Source organism: Anastrepha ludens, chromosome 6 (genome assembly GCF_028408465.1).
Source record: "Anastrepha ludens isolate Willacy chromosome 6, idAnaLude1.1, whole genome shotgun sequence".
Taxonomy (NCBI): Eukaryota; Metazoa; Arthropoda; class Insecta; order Diptera; family Tephritidae; genus Anastrepha; species Anastrepha ludens.
This window is the reverse complement of record NC_071502.1, coordinates 84341025-84357910: the sequence shown is the minus strand read 5'-3', so window position 1 is coordinate 84357910 and position 16886 is coordinate 84341025. Positions and strand designations below refer to the sequence as shown.

The 16886-nt window shown below is 37.0% G+C and overlaps 1 protein-coding gene across 1 annotated transcript in view; it reads right to left on the bottom strand.

The window, feature by feature from the left end:
* Positions 1-16886, bottom strand: part of LOC128866047 (probable serine/threonine-protein kinase DDB_G0282963) — a 285646-nt gene that overhangs the window by 180415 nt on the left and 88345 nt on the right. Inside the window, exon 2 of the mRNA XM_054106520.1 lies at positions 5085-5315. The gene's annotated coding sequence lies outside the window, so the exon portion shown is untranslated. The remainder of the gene's footprint in view (positions 1-5084; positions 5316-16886) is intronic.

Genomic DNA, 16886 nt, shown 5'->3' with positions numbered 1-16886 from the left:
ATAAAACGTATATAATTTAATGTTATGGCCAAGAATTTAGCTTTATTATAAAGATAAGGGTTTGCCATTATGTTTTAAAAATGATACCCATTCAACCAAAAGTGAGCTTCATCGCTGAACAAAATTTTCTTCGATGCGTCGCGCGAACCGAACCATTATTTTCGTAATAAATTTGCACGATTTGCAAACGTTGTTCAGGTGTAAGTCTATTCATTATGAAATGGCAAACCAAACTGAGCATAAATCAAGTGACAGCTGTCAAAAAGACCATCTACGAAAAAAGTAGTGCCAACTTGAAAACCTAACCTCTAAAAAATACACCCTATATGTATATAGTATAGTCCATTTCACTGATTCTGGAATTCACTGGAATCACTGGAATTTTTAGTATTTCTGAGCATAGACTCAGGTATTAATTAAAAAAAAAAAGAAAACTTTGAGGAGAGCGTTTTTAAAAATTACAAAAACAAAAATTTTTCCCAAAAAATTTTAACAGAAAACTGAACTTTTTTTCCAAAAAACTTGTTTTTTTTAGTTAAAACATTTTGTTTTTATTTGTATCTCAAGAATAAAAATATAAAAAATAAACATAAAAAATTAACTTTTAAAAATAAATTTAAAACTGTTCACCAAATTTCAATATTGAATAAATCTCAAAATTAATCAATTTTAGAAAATTTGGTTTCTCCTATTATACTCAAGTCTAAATTCGTTTTTTTTTTAATTACAAAAAACACTTATTCCCAAAAAATTATTTCAAATAAAAACTAAATTTTTTTCACATCGGTTTCTTTTTTGTTTTTTTTTTTAGTTAAACAATTTTTATGCGTATTTCGATATTGAAAATTAAAAAGAAAATTAAGATTAATTTTAAAACTGTTAACCAAAATTTCTATATTGAAGAAATCTCAATGTCCAAAATACTTGAAACACTTCACTTGATCTCTCTCTGCTACAGAATGCCGGTGCTAATGAAACGCCAGAACATATTGGCTGGCCATGGGTTAATGAAACTATTCACCACCTCTCCTCGTACAAAATATTGAACTTAGTTTTTAAATTAGCCAAATACATATACTAAGTCTAACTTTTCAATTATGGCAAAAACAGATCTTTTTAGGTTACGAGACGCTTTAACCATTTCAATAATAGCAGTAGTGAGGAAAACATCATAATAGCCACATAGAAGGCTCACAAAGTATAGCGCAGAAATAAAATTAAATCAAACAACCAGCCCGCACTTCAGTACAATGAAACAAACCGAGTTATTCAAAGTAATCGTACAGCAAGAAATTAAAATTGAATGAACTGGGGAATTGAGAAAACTAATTTTATTTTGTCAAGTATATTGCAAAGTGCAAACCGTAAGAAATATTACTAGAATGTGTATGCATGTTTATGGCGTGTATGCCTAAGCATACGTATGCACCTATTTATCCTTTTAAAAAAAGCTCGTATCAAAACATGAGTATAATAAATAAATATATATAAGTGCGTATGTGTACACCCTCTGCATATACATAAGTCTGAAGTGGAAAGTTCCCAAGTGTATGCCCAAGTGTTTTTTAGTTTAATTTCGGTTTTCATTACTTATTAACTTCTCCATATTGCTTAGTTTCAATGTTTGTATATGTAATGGGTGTTGTTTTTTAATGTATGGAACAGTCGGTCAAAACAGCTGTAAACTTGAAAAATAACCATGCAGAGATTTACAACCGAGTGGGAGTTTATTCTAAGACGAGTGGTCAGTAAAAAAAATTTAGCAGAGCGCCAACTTCAAGCTCAGCATTTAAAGCAATGCTAAACCTCAAGTGACTCATTAACTATTTATGTGTGCCACAAAATGTACCGCCTGGTGTAGTTCGCATATCGGAGGTACCCTTATTCGGTACTGGTTCGAAACAAAATATTGAAAGCAATGCCAAAGCAAATTATCCTCGCCACAAAATTACAATCAGCTATTCGGAGTCGACTTAAAACTGTAGGCCCCTCCATTTATGGATCAACTTCAAGACGCACATAACAAATTAGAGGAGGAGCTCCAATATACATATATACATATATGTATATGTATATGGAGCAACACTTGTAATTCTGCCATAAAAGTTCCCGAATTGATCTCTGTAGCTGTGATGAGGAGTCTAAACTTCGAAACGAGGCTGGTGCCAGTTGTCAGTGGTCCAGTTTTTAGAGAAGCATTATGCAAAAAAGCTTCATGTATGTGAAACCTAGAAAAAATGGACCTGAGCACGATCTGACAACAGCAAACTTCTTTCCATTGATCAAATGAACCCTAAAAGGAACTCGGCCGTTTTAGCAGCTCCACACTGCAGGGGACTCCAGTTGACGTCATCGAAGGGGCCTTCAATGATTGGGTGAAGCCTTAGCAATCGTGCATCGAAGCAGGCAGAGAATATTTTGAAAAGTTCTGAAAAAATTGTAAGCTTATATTGAATGAATTATTAAAGAAAATCAGGAAGATATACAAGCTCCACTCTTTTGGTATGAACTTTTGATTACGCAATCATGACAATACAAACGTCTTTCTATTGCCTATCTGGAATCCATTATTTGACTACTTCGAACTACTTTTCGTAAATCTACAAAAGTCACTATTGATAAGCCAATATTCTGTGCAACACAAGGCCGGAAAATTGGTACTTGGCCCAAATGATCAGTCCAAATTATTTATAAGCACAAAGTGATATAAAAAATGCAAGCTAATAAAGCCTAACTCTTCGCCGTTTTATTTTTTGTTGAATTTCATTATAAAAAACAGCCACTCCACTCACAAAACCACCCGTTACATGAACTTTTGTATTTACTTTTGCTAAATGAAACATTTTATAGAGTAAACAAAAAAATTTACTTAGCAGCAGAATTTAGAGTGAAATGTTCCGCAAAAGGCCACAAAGTAGAAACACCTGATGCTGCTGACTCAATTGTCAGAAACAGCATTGCAGCCACAGTAATGAGCTTTACTAAACCCACAAAACACCACGCCATTCTTCCCCGAACTGCCTGGTTTATTGCCCCTTGAGTAGAGGAGGTCACCGCCTGTTTGAAGGTGGCTGAATGGCCTTCAGTGTGTAAATATTGTGTTACTTGGTTTATCTCTATGGATACAGCAGAAATATGACCACCTGTATATTTGTACGAGTATAGCACGTATGTATGTATGTGTTTTGTAGTGCTTCTTTTCCTTTTGAGTTTCTCTGGAAACAATGAAAGAGTATCATTTCACTGGCTTGTAAAAAGCAGCTATGGTTAAAGTGACTTTTATTTTATTGTTGCATTTATGTAAGTACATAAATTTTTTATTTGCAATATGAATATAACAACGGGGGATTAACAAAAGTAATATCTTTCAATGCGGGAGATCAATCGGTTTGGAAAATTAACTGAAAGTATTTGCAGTAGGTGAATATACAAAACGATAAAGTTATTAAATGGAAATTTTACAAATCGAACACATTTACTAATTTTATTTAATGGATATTTTAAATTTAGTAAATAAAAAAACGTTTTTTGAAAATACTACGAATGGTGCAATGGAGCTCTCCTCTGCGCTCTACGTATTAGGATTCTCTCACAAATTATAGTCATGCGGAGGTGGTAGTTCGTTCGTCTGTTGCCACTGATTGTACCACAAATATGTGGTCCTTGAATGTATTGTATGAAATGGTTGTAACTCCTGAGTAATATTCTGGAGTTATTTTTCCACTCACGCGCACAAAAGCTGAACGTCGAGTATTTCATTACTTCACTGACTTTATAGAGACTTTTTAGACCTTTTATTAACCTAAAACATTGAAAAGATATTCTTCAGATTGTAAATGAATTTTAAATGCAAAAAAAAAAAAAAAAGAAATGAAAAACTTAAAAGTGCTGGAGGAGCTGCCCCCCTTAATTGCCACTATTCGTACACATGTTTTGGCAATGTAATTATGTTGAATTTGAATTCTTTCCATTCCATATTCTTAATAATGGGCCCCAAAAATTATGATAGAGAAGATCTTCTCGAAAAGCACATGAATTATTATGCTTTACAAGTTTTCATGTTGAAAGAATTTATAATTTATTTTACGATACCAAACAACTGCATGAGTCATCTAGTTTTGCAAGCGCTAATTTAAGTTGCCCAAATTTCGTGTACTGGACGATATGAGTGTATTTTAAATTAACAAAGCACTCTGCCTATTATCCGCTGACACCTAGGCCATCTAAGAGCAAATCCTCAATTCAAACACCAAAATAAATGCCCAGGCATGTCGGCCTATTAACCCAGTGGCAACTTGGCAGTAGTAGAACCAAAGATTATCAACATTGCCAAATGCCTAAAAATTTCATAAATCTGTTGGCAAGCTTCGCAAACCAAATTAAAAGCGGTAAAAGTGTAGCCGCTAAGAGCTAATAGAAATCAGTGCGCTCCACCTCGCTATTCTAAACAAAATTTCATAATGGATTTGGCATAATTCTAAAGAAAACAAAAACGAAACAAATTTATAGCAGAAACTAAAGCATGCGAATACCTAAGAGCATAGAATATAAAAATACCAAATGCAAAGCGGAAAGGTTAAGTGGGCCAGGGAAGCTAAATTTCTCGCTTGATTTTGTTTTATTATTTTTCGAATGCAATTGACCCAAATCGATGACGATCAATGACCATCGACGATTGAAATCGAATGCTAAGCAAACTGAACTTTTGGCTGTTGCCAACAAAAAGCCAGCAAAGCGCGCGGCAAGTGGAGACAACTTTTTGGTTTACAAGAGAAAATACGGCAGTGTGAAACTGAAATATCTGCTATACATACATTTGCTATAATATAATATTTATGTGCATAAATATGTGTGTGTATGTGTAAGAACTTTGCTATGCAGCGCAAATTTGTTGCCTATTTTCGTTGCTTGTGCAATTTTTAAATTTTATTTGAGTTTGCACAAATCATTTTCGGTTCACTAAATTTCCAGTTCATCTATCCATTCACTTTTTTGTGTTCCCCCTTTTGTAATTTTTTTTTTACTTTTTATTTACTAATTTTTTTTTTTTTTTTGCTTGAAAGACTTTGCTTTACTTTACTTACCTCCGAGTATAGTTTTTTTAGTGTTGGCAATTTCTTTGACGTGCTACTCGATTTTCAAATCGATTCGACGCGCATAAATGCGATAACTTGGAGAAATCCTCTGCTTCCCCTCTTCTCTTGCGTTGTATGAGCAATCAACTTTTGTGCAAGTCGTTTCCGTTGTGTCGACAATTTTTTTTTATAATTCACATTGTTTCATATGAATTGCATGAAAGTAAAAGTGAGCACGAACTGAAAAAAGAATAGAAAACGAGGGTTACTTCAATAAATAAAATATTATGCAGTCAATTTTTCAATCAAATGGTAATTATATGTTAAATTTGAATGTAATTTCTTAATTTTTTTTTTAACTAGTTAATACTCGTGCCATTTGCGCCGTCACATAGTGGTATGGATTGGTATTCTATGTGAACAAAATTAATGTCTTAGTTTGAAACTAAAATTGGCTACCGATATTGATTTTGTTACTAGGTTAATGGATTTTAAAATTATTTAAACAATTATCTTGTTCATAATAAATAAATTCGAAACATTTTTTTTATTTAGTTTAAAGTAACCTATCTATGAATGCTCTTAAGGCGGAGCTCGTCCTATACACGAGAAACTATCAAATACCCAGGTGGCACTCCATTAGTGCTTTTTGACAAGATTAAATAATTAGGTCTTATGCTTGATAGAAGGTCAACATGGAAGCCCAATGCTGAGGAGAGCATAAGGAAGCCAAAAGCCGGTGTGTGTTGATGCAGGGATGTTATGAGCAAAATATGGGTGATTTCACCTAGAGCTGAATTTCGGCTTTATAATATTACAAAAACCAATGCTAAATGTGGTACCTGTCAACATCGCAGGCAAAACTGCCCCGGCACGAGCCACAATCAAACTAAGAGGTTCGGGCTACAGACTTGATTTCACTTACGGGTATTCAAGTATCGTCAGAAACTTTGAAATCACTTTGCCTACTTATCAATATACACCCACGCTTAGTGTGCAGCATTTGAGAACAAGGCCCGGTGCGCCTGTTCACAGATGGCTCAAGATTGGACGGAAAGTTTGGCGGAGGAGTATTCTCTAAATCAAACTCAAGTTTAGGCTATCGAACCACTGCAGTGGGTTCCAAGCGGAAGTAGCCGCATTCAAAGAAGTATCTGGATGGTTGTTTAACTTATTATAACTGTCAGCCAAACGGAAATTAAGACTCTTTCGATCGCATCTACATTCTTTGATATTAGGCTCAACTGGCCAGGAAAAAGTGCGCTCGCGATACACTTCAGTCCACGTGGTAGGGAGCTTCTAAGGTTAGCAAATGCTTAGCTCTCGAATTATGCGGATGCCCTTACCGATTATTGTCCACGAGGTATACATGCTGTGAGACTCGGCATTACTTCAAATCAGCTGTGAGTCAGCTGCCAGAAGGATAAGGTGGAATCATCTCAGCGCATTCTGCTTAGCTGTCCTGCTCTCATGGGACTAAGATTTACTATGTGATAATATTAGCATGAAGCGGTTAACACGACCGTGCTTTTGTCATCGTTCGGCAATAGAACAGATTTCAGATCTCAAGGCCACTGTCAAGATTAATAGTCTGCAGGTCTAGGTTCGGTTTGCTAACTTCACTTTTTGGCATTTTGTCCACCTAGTTCTGTGATCCATCCTACTGTGCACCACTTACATAAGTAAAAGATTTCAAATTTTATTTTAATTCAAGTCAATACACATTTTTAAACGGCAAATGCGAATATTTTGATAAACTCCAGCTAGATTTACCATAAAAATATATTATTCCTTTAAAGCTATAGTAGAAATATTTATTTGAAGCGAAATGTTATGCCTGAAACTTGTTTTAATTCAATTTGAAATTTTTATTTTGTACCCTCTAGATGCAGATTGCTACTTTTACCTACCTACTTACCTAACCCCCAGGTGCAAAAAAAGCTTACTTTTTTTTTATTATTATTATTAGAAGGCCATTACGCACTGCGACCAGAGCTGATCTATTGTGAAAGGCCTATTTTGTAACCCTAGAGTTTTAGGCTTTTTAGAAATTTTACCACAGTTTTGGGTTTGTTGTTCCAAAGATTGCATGGAGATACTACGATACCACCAAGGTGGTGAAGTCTTTGTCTGCCCAACGCAGGAGATTCACAAAGCACATGTTCTGAGCATTCTATGTCCATTTCGCAAAAGCGGCAGACATTGGTCTCGGATAGACCAATATTGTTTAGATGGTACCTCAGGCTGCAGTGACCTGTAAGGTATCCGGTTAAAAGACGCAGATCTACTCTGTTTAGTGAGAGAAATTTGTCAGATATTCCTTTGTTGGGACTTAGGAATAGTTTGGCTTGACGCTGACCGGCACAGTTTAGCCAGTGTGCGGCAAGTTTTCTTTCCTCCCATTTCCTAAGGAATTCATTAATGTGGCCTTTTGTCAGTCCACAGAAAGGCTCAGGACCAGTAAGTTGCATATTTGCTCCTTGTTTTGCAAGGTCGTCAGCCATTTCATTTCCCTCATCCATACTTTTTCTTAAAGAAAAACCTTTTATTGCTGAAGGTTTTATTTAATTGTATTTAAATACATTTATACCAAAAAAGTGAGTGATACACAAAGCGTTAAGATTATATAGAGAATCCCATCGAAAATCTTTAGAGGCAAAAAGTCAAATCGATTTTGAATATATTCTGACTCCGATTTCTAAACTTATGAGGCAGGTTCTAGACTATAGAACTGTGGCTCGGAAATATTACATGATGGTGTTTGCTCCGAGATGTATTCTATTATATGGAAAATTGTACTTGTCACTTTCGAACTAGTGATGTGCAGTATACAAACAGAAGAGCAATGCAGCACGTATAGGTTAAAATAGAGATTTCCATCACTCAAAATAATTTATTTTTCTTTAGTAAAAAATTTGTTCAAAAACCAAATAGATTGACTTATTTTGCGCCACAGAGAGCTCCTTTGATACGTTACTACGGAGCTACAGTCGGTCTTTAAACCAACTCATTTAGACCGCTGCCGACCCATTGTGATACTACGGTAGCAGTTTACCTGCTATTCCTCGTTAAACCATGTTGCAAATCTATTGATCTGACTGACACTTATATCCCTAAGGGCATCAGTATCATTCAAGAATGATGACCCAAAGCATCTAAACCAAGTGGCATACCTCGCAAGACAGTGACGGAGAAGATGCCTGACAGACTCTCCCTCCTCCTCATTCTTGCAGCTTCCGCAAAAATCTAAATTAGGTACGTTCAATACTTGACCATTTCGGCCTGGGATACAATGGCCTTAATCAAAGCATTAAAAATAGAGATGTTTTTTCTTAACCGATTTAGTAACTCCTTTGACCGCCAGACGACCCACACTGCTACTTGTATCACGTAGTTTTAGGTTGAGAGAAGTATACCTACAATCTCCATACCAAGAAGAGGGCGATTGGTAGTGTCCTCTCTCGCTTATTTGTCTTCAATTCCCTTCTACGATACAATGTCTGGAAATATTACGGAAATATTCTACCATCTCATTAAGAGATGTCCGACCTTTGCGAATAATGGTGGAATTAGTGACAATCCCACCAAGAGATTTAATTGCCGCTTGGCTATCAGTAATGCCTAGAATTTCCTACTGAAATACGCTGCAGTGGTTTTAAGTATACACCAGCCAGTTAATAAAATTAACCAAAGATTCAAGAAGGAAGAAGGTTTGTTTACAACAGTCTTTAGTAAACTATCATACGTACACTTTTCATAAGCTGAGAAAGAAAGGAGCCTCTGATGGATGTTGTAACAAATAAAATACCCATATTTGAACTGTTAGCGCGCCCAAAATTAAGAGTTAAGAGTGAATTACAAAAAATACTAATAGTTTCGCTCCTATATACTTATACACATTTTTGAGTCAAAATAATCTGTTAAGAAATGAACATAGGCAGATGAAAGTAATAATAAATGTGGATAAGTAATTAAGTATACGACAGGCTAGGCGGCAAACGGCATCAACAAGGCACTGTGATAATGAAAAAGTTCATTAATCATAACCGAGAAAATAAAAATGCCTAAAATTGTAGTAAGTTCACTATAAACAACAATTGTGATAAAGTAATAAAGTTGTAAAAATGCCACTGGGGTGGTCCGCAGGCTATATACGTATGCATATATAAATGAATGTATGTGTATATGAATGTATGGCTGTATGTATGTATTGTATGCCCACATTAAACAACCATTTTCCTTATATAGGGTGGTTAAGTTTCAAGGGCCGGTGTTGATTTTGAATAAAATACAATTTTTTAGGAGATTATTGTCATTTCTCTTTATTATGATAATATTGGTATGGCTCAATTACGTGTGGAACAAAATATCGGCCAAAGGGCTGCCGCGTACTCTGCGGCACACCTCCATCCGTTGGTCCAAATTTTCGATGACGCTGAGGCATAAATGAGGTTCTATGCCGTTAATTTGCCGAATTATCTGATCCTTTAGCTCTTGAATTACTGCTGGCTTATCGACGTACACCTTTTCTTTCAAATAACCTCAAAGAAAGAAGGTGTCGTTGACGTTTAGGTGTGGTTCACATTCAACATCGGCCCTTGAAATTTAACCACCCTTTATAATAACCTGCATACATCTAGATGTGTTACAGTCTTGCACAAAAGTGTATGACTAGCAGAGTGGAAGTCAAAAGTATTGCATTTATTACAACAAAAATTTTACTAAATGTTCCTTCTTAGTAACTTGTGAATTTTATGTTAAATCTGCAAATGGCAAATTGTGCTTTTAGAAGTTTAGTAAAGCTGTTGATTCATTCACAAAAATCAGGAGAGAATTTACCAAAATGTTCGGAGTTTCAGATCGATAATTAATAGAAAATAGACACTGCTTGGCGAGTAAGGCAGAACAGACAACAGGAACTTGAGCGCTTATTTCAAAGACTAGTTTAGAGGATTAGATATAGCCTTTTATGATTAAAACTTCAAAGGGTCTGTGAAGTAAGTGGGGCTCTTCCAAAAGTACAATATGCTTGCCACAGAAGTGCGTCGCAATTAGAAGTTGTAAAACACTTGAAGCGTAGTGTTCAAAATAACGTTTGGAAACGAAAAAATAATTTCTACTTACATTACAAAATTTTATTATAAAAATATTTATATACAAGGTAGCGCAAAATTAATCATAAACAATTTCGTTTTTTAATAAAATATTTACCTAAAAAAAAAATATTTTGAGTGATGGAAATCTCTATTTTGACCTTTACGTGCTCCATTGCTTGCCTCTTTGTATAGTGCAGCTGTCTAGTTCACAAGTGTTAAATATGATTGACGTAGGACGCTATTTGCAAAAATTCCAAATCTTCCGTTAGGATGATTAATTTCGCGATCTTTGTATCATATAAAATAACGTTATTTACAGCAATATAAATCCTTGGCCAAGCGCTTGGGACGAGCTGCTCTTACAATTTCTACTATGCTTCTGATTTTGCCAGGGTCAGATAGAGTAAATTGCGCAACGTAACAATAACAATAGCAATAACTTTTATTCGATGTGATCCCTTGACCTTAATATTCATAAAATAAAACCAAAAAAAGTACCTCAAATACATTTTTTTACTTACTCCCATATAATGAATACTGTTTGTGAAAATCTTATTAATCACCTGCAGCGTTTTCTTGTTTACCTGCCTTGTTTACAAACCCCTAATAACCGTCCCATTAGGCACATAATAATAGCTCTCGAAACAATGCGGGATAAGAGTCATAATTTTAAATTGTTCATAAACAGTAACAACAGCCGCTAGCTACTGCAGTTAAATTCACTCGAAAATTAGTAAAGGCAGCAAAGAAATGAAACGATGATATCAGCTGACAAAAAGTTCATTTAGCAAAATTTAGCGGTTATTGCATTGCCAATTCTTCATTCATTCCAAAATTAATCTCAAACAGAGCACAAAAGAGGAGCATTACTAGACTAGCGCACATGTAGAGGTAGGTTCGGTATAGCTGAGAACAACAAAAGCAGCAGCGTCCCGCTGATAATACTCATATCTAAGCAACTACACGGGTATTAGGGTGATCTGTTTTTATTCAACCACCAAAGGTAAGGTGTGATAGTGAAATGCTGCATATTGATATCATATATATATATATAACTGGCGCGTACACCCTTTTTGGGTGTTTGGCCGAGCTTCTCCTCCTATTTGTGGTGCGCGTTTTGATGTTGTTCCACAAATGGAGGGACCTACAGTTTCAAGCCGACTCCGAACGACAGATACTTTTTTTGAGGAGCTTTTCCATGGCAGAAATACACTCGGAAGTTTGCCATTGCGTGCCGAGGGGCGACCGCTATTAGAAAAAGCTTTTTCTTAATTTTGATCTTTCACCGAGATTCGAACCGACGTTCTCTTTCTGAATTCCGAATGGTAGTCACGCAACAACCTCAAAGCGGCCGCACATTGATATCGTTTTGTAAAAAAATACTAGGACAGGTATGCATGGATTGATGTGTAATTAGGTGTAGTAACAGAAAAAAACATGTTTTTAAACCATTTTATATTTTTTAAACAAAAATTTAGATATAATAAAAACGGATTTCTAGAATTGTACAGTCCTCTCTGTGGAAGGATCAAATCACAGATAGATAAAACTGGTAAAACTCTTTTTTGACAAATCGGCGATCAGAAGATTCACTGCGGTTACAAACGTCAGTAAACTATGGCAAACAAGCAACAGTGTGTTTCAGCCATTTAAAAAAAGAAGGTTTTAGATATAATTTTCGTTAATTTGTCAAAAGCGTTACTTGATTTCCTGCTAAGTTGCGGCTTTGCTTTGAGAAATAGAGACATATGCTACATAAGATAAGGTAATTCGAGTAAAAATCGTCGTACGAAACTCCAGCAGCACGCATTACTTATGTATTAGTGTTAGTAGTAATTACTGATTCCAAAGGGGGATTCCCAGGATTATTATTTCGTGCAGGGATTTTGCACTTTTTTCGGCAATGTTGAGATATTAGGCCTTCTAAATTTACAGGGTTTGATTGAAAAGTAATGAGCCTTCCCGCGCGGAGCGTCTGCCAAGCGATCAACCGAATCGGCTGATGGGGTAAAATGATCGTTGGACCTTCCCCTTCCACTAGAAACCGGTCCCCGTTCGCTGGCAACAGCGGTGCAGTCAACATCGCTCGGCGCGTGAAAGCTATTTTAAAAGTGTGTTAGGATTTTGCAGTGGCGAAAATGCAGCGATTGTTGGAGCAATGTTACTCGATCAAATTTTGCGTAAAGCTAAACAAAACGAGTACCGAAACCATTGGACTACTCAAGGAGGCTTACGGGGACCAATCTCTGTCCAGTGCCCAGGTAAAAAGGGTGACACAAGTCGTTAAAGGAAGGCCGGGAGGACGTCGAAGACGAACAGCGATGCTGCTCATCTTTTTCGACTCTCGAGGCATCGTCCACAATGAGTTTGTATCTCCAGGAAGCACTGTAAACGCGGCATTTTACAAAGAAGTGCTCCTTCGGCTGAAAAACAGTGTCCCTCGGGTTCGGCCCGACCTCGTCAACAATTGGACCCTTCATCACGACAATGCGCCGGCGCACACCGCCTTCCTCTCCACCTCTGCATTGGCCAAGATGGGGGTTCCGGTGCTTCCCCACCCTCCCTACAGCCCAGACCTGCCCCCTCCGGAATTCTTCTTGTTCCCGCACCTGAAAAGAAAGCTGAAGGGGAGGCGTTTCGACTCCATCGAGGCGATCCAAAAAACTGTGACAGACGACTTGAACGCGATTCCGGCGGATGAGTTTAAAAAATGTTTCCTGCAGTGGAAGGACCGCTACCACCGGTGTATTGACGCCCAAGGGTCCTATTTTGAAAAATATTAGTTGTATAAGCCAAAAGGTTTAATAAAACTACTTAAAAAAAATAAGGCTCATTACTTTTCAATCAAACCCTGTAATGGTGTACTCCGCCACTAGAACCACACCGTCAAATTCCCGTGTAAAATCGGTCATAGAGTTCTCTTTGATCCACAACCGTTATTTAGCGATAAGCTAACAAAAAAAAATTATGTGAACTCTCGGATTCAGCTACCGATTTTTCAAAGAATTTGTTGTTCTTTTTTATTGTAAACTAGAACAATCATCATTACTCTGCTCTTGGCATAGACGCTGAAATATATGGCCCCAGAACCACGCGTTCTGAAGCCCCGATGCGATGTATTTACATATGTGCAGAGATTAATTTAGACAAAAAAACTAGTGAGCGAACTGCCATTCTGAGCGACAGTCAGACGGCACTCAATGCTCTGTCATCTTGTGAGATTAAGTTTTCATTGGTCGTTGAGTGTATCGAGAAACTGAATTTTTTAGGAATGCACAATGGCATGCGGCTAGAGAGGCTGCGGCCTCGTTATTAATAGCACCCGAGATCTTCCTTGCTATGGGACAACACACCATCAAGGAGAAGCTATGTGGCTATGCTAGGCGAGTACCTTACTGAGGGGAAGAGGGGTACAATCAAAAGGGTTTAGAAAACTCAACCCCAAAGATAAACTGCGAATGCTCACGGGCATTCTCACAGGCCACTTCATATTGCACAGTCATCTGCACAAGATCGAGATAGGGTGCACTGATGCTTGGGGTTCCTGCGAGCAATACCAGGAGACTCCAATGCACCTTCTCTTTGAATGTAGCACTATAGCAGGGTTAAGACATCCCGAGCATTTGCAGCCAGAAGAAAGGCGCGTACGCACAGTCCAACCCAGCTCTATCTTAAGTTTAATAAGGGAGCTGGGTCTGATTGAAGTGCTGTGATGAGTAGAAGGCATAATAGGCCATGCGGTCGAAGAGCAAACCTCAAATTAATCTAAATATAAGTATAAATCTTAGAGGAATAGAAGAAATGCCCCGATTACCGTTTTTTATTTATTAAAATTTTGTTTACAACTAATTTACCATTAAAAAGCTTATTTCTGTCAGTAGATTAATAAAAACTCTTAAGTTGGCAGCATAACCAATCGACGCATCATGGCGGTTATTTCAGGTGTCAAAGCCAAAAAAATAGACAACTTAAGTACCAAAAGCTACATGGGTCACCCCATATTAAAAAGCTATAAATATTGTTACAGTTAATTTATCTTAAAATTAAAGAACAAAATCTGCTAACTTGACTCTGATTTGGTATCTTCATTGACTTGCAGAAAACGTCCACACGATTACAAAGCCTAAACAAAATGATACCTAAGATTGTGATTTTTCGAATGTACATCATAAAAATCTTCTATTTCTGCAATTTTTTTGTTTTAAATACCACATTTATTGAAGCAAAAAAAATGTCCTTACTCGGATGAGTTCCCCTAATGTGTTTATGAGTACACGTTCCCTAGGCTATTATTTGGCGGATTCTCAAACATGAGCACTGCGACTCTATTATCTATCAAATACTCTTATGTGCATATAGGTATTTGTGCGCTTTAATAGTACCTAAATTCATGCATATGCCGTAATTCCTCGGCTTTGGCAACAGATTTACAAGCAGCACTATTACATTTAATTTAATAGAAATGTACTAAAAAAATGTGTGTTTACAGCCTTGGTTCTTTTATTTTCTTCCTTTGTGCGTACTAATGAAGTCAAAATAAATTTCATTTTGTCACGTTTTCCTTCCCCCATTCATTGCCGCACATAATAGAGTAAGTAAGCTTTAAATCCTGACCCTACCTATCTGTGACTATCTGTGAACCCTTTTAGCGCACATGACTGACACAAATCCGCTAAGCCCACTTTTACTCGTTTATCCTTTGCAAGCTTGTGACTTCTCTCAAATTTAATATGCTGCTTTCGCCACGTCTCCACCTTAGTTTGCCTACCTTACGATGGTGTCACTTTCCTACGGCAAAGTTCTCGTTTATTTTTTCTTGTTTTACTATTGTTTCGTAAACTTATTTGCATAAATTCTTCCTGTTTCCTGCCACTCTTTTCCTGATTCTTTATCCTGCTTTCGTGCTCTACGCACTTATGGTAATGGCAAGAGCTTTTTATGGCTTCTACCCATATTCAAGAGTATAAATATATGAGTATGTAGGTGTATAAGTGTGTGTGTGCACTTGTGTGTGTTTATTAGTTTATAAGTATTTTTTATTTTGTTTAGCTATGTACATATGTACACACACATACATTTACATCCACTTGAAGATTGAGCGAATACGCTGGAGTTCCGCATAAAGAGGTCTATTTAAATATTTAGGAGCTGATGCAGTTTATGGTTATTGTTATTCAAGTAGGGTATTGGTGGAAAACTTATTCCAGGATTTTTTAAAGTGGTCTGATTGATGGCCCCTTAGATTTTATGACATTCCGCATAATTTGACAATACACATATATATAAGTAGATATATGCATACTAGGGCGGGTCGATTTGAAAATCGCTCATTGCTCTGTGAAAATCGTATTCTAGGGATCAAAATAAGAAACTTTGCCGAAGGAACCATACCTCTAAAACGAATTCTGATGTCCCCCAATTTGGGTCGAACTTTCGGGTAGGGGCAAATTTTGAAAAATCCCACTTTGACCCATTTAGAGTGCTCCAATCGAGTCCAAATGTATGACCGACCCCCACTTACTTTGGACCGCCGATTCACCCATGCCAGTGGCACACCCCCTGGAACTCCCCTGTGGGGTTCCCCACACAATCATTTCAAAATATCACCATTTTTGGCCTTTACATGAAACCCAAATTGGGGGACATCAGAATTCGTTTTAGAGGTATGGTTCCTTCGGCAAAGTTTCTTATTTTGATCCCTAGAATATGATTTTCACAGAGCAGTGGGCGATTTTTTTGCCTCCCCACAAATCGACCCGGCCTAATGCATACATACCATAGTATTTGTGTGTAAGTGCATATAAAGAAACTTAATTACGGTTGATCGTATTTGACTGAATGTTTTAGATAGCTAAGGAGCATGTCAGGCTGATGTTGTCTCTGAGACTTCAGTCAACCTACCTCAATAAATTTTGGAAACATGCGCCTCAGTTCAGATGATATCTCTCATGGAATCTCAAGTCTGCAACTATCAGCTCAAATTGATATACTATTTAGATGCATTTTCAATACTTTTATTGAAGAACTGCCCAACAATTATTAGCCTCCAGGGACTGATATGTAATAAATCATTACATGCGACTGTCTTTATCAAGAACTGACGACTATTCCCTTTTTATGAAAAAGTGGTAAAAAGAAGAATGTCTGCTACTGCATACCCATTTCGCAACTGTCGTTTACCTCCAAACTGTTCGAAATCATAGTCAAAGCGAAAATGTAAAGGGGTGCTCAGATTGGAGGTACTTTTTCCAATAGCGTTTTTTTAACTAATCACGCGTGACTACTGTCAAGCCAAATACATCATTTTTTTCAGTATTCATTGACATTTCATCATGAAAAGACTTACGCCTCAACAACGTTAATAAATCGTAGAATTGTGTTACGAAAATCGGCGCTCTGTGAAAAGTGTTCATCGCGCGTTCAAACCAACTTATGGTGTTCAGCGATGAGGCCCACTTTTGGCTTAAAGGCTACGTCAATCAGCAAAATTGTCGTATTTGGACTGAAGAGCAACCCGAAGCCCAAAGTCATTCAAGAACACCCATTACATCCATTGGAAACATCCGTATGTTGCGGCTTTTGGGCTGGAGGAATCATCGGCTCATATTTCTTCAAAGACGAGACTGGCGCCAATGTAACAGTGAATGGCGAACGCTATCGCGCCATCATAAACGACTTGTTGATGCCGGAAGTTGAAGGCCGTGATCTCCACAAA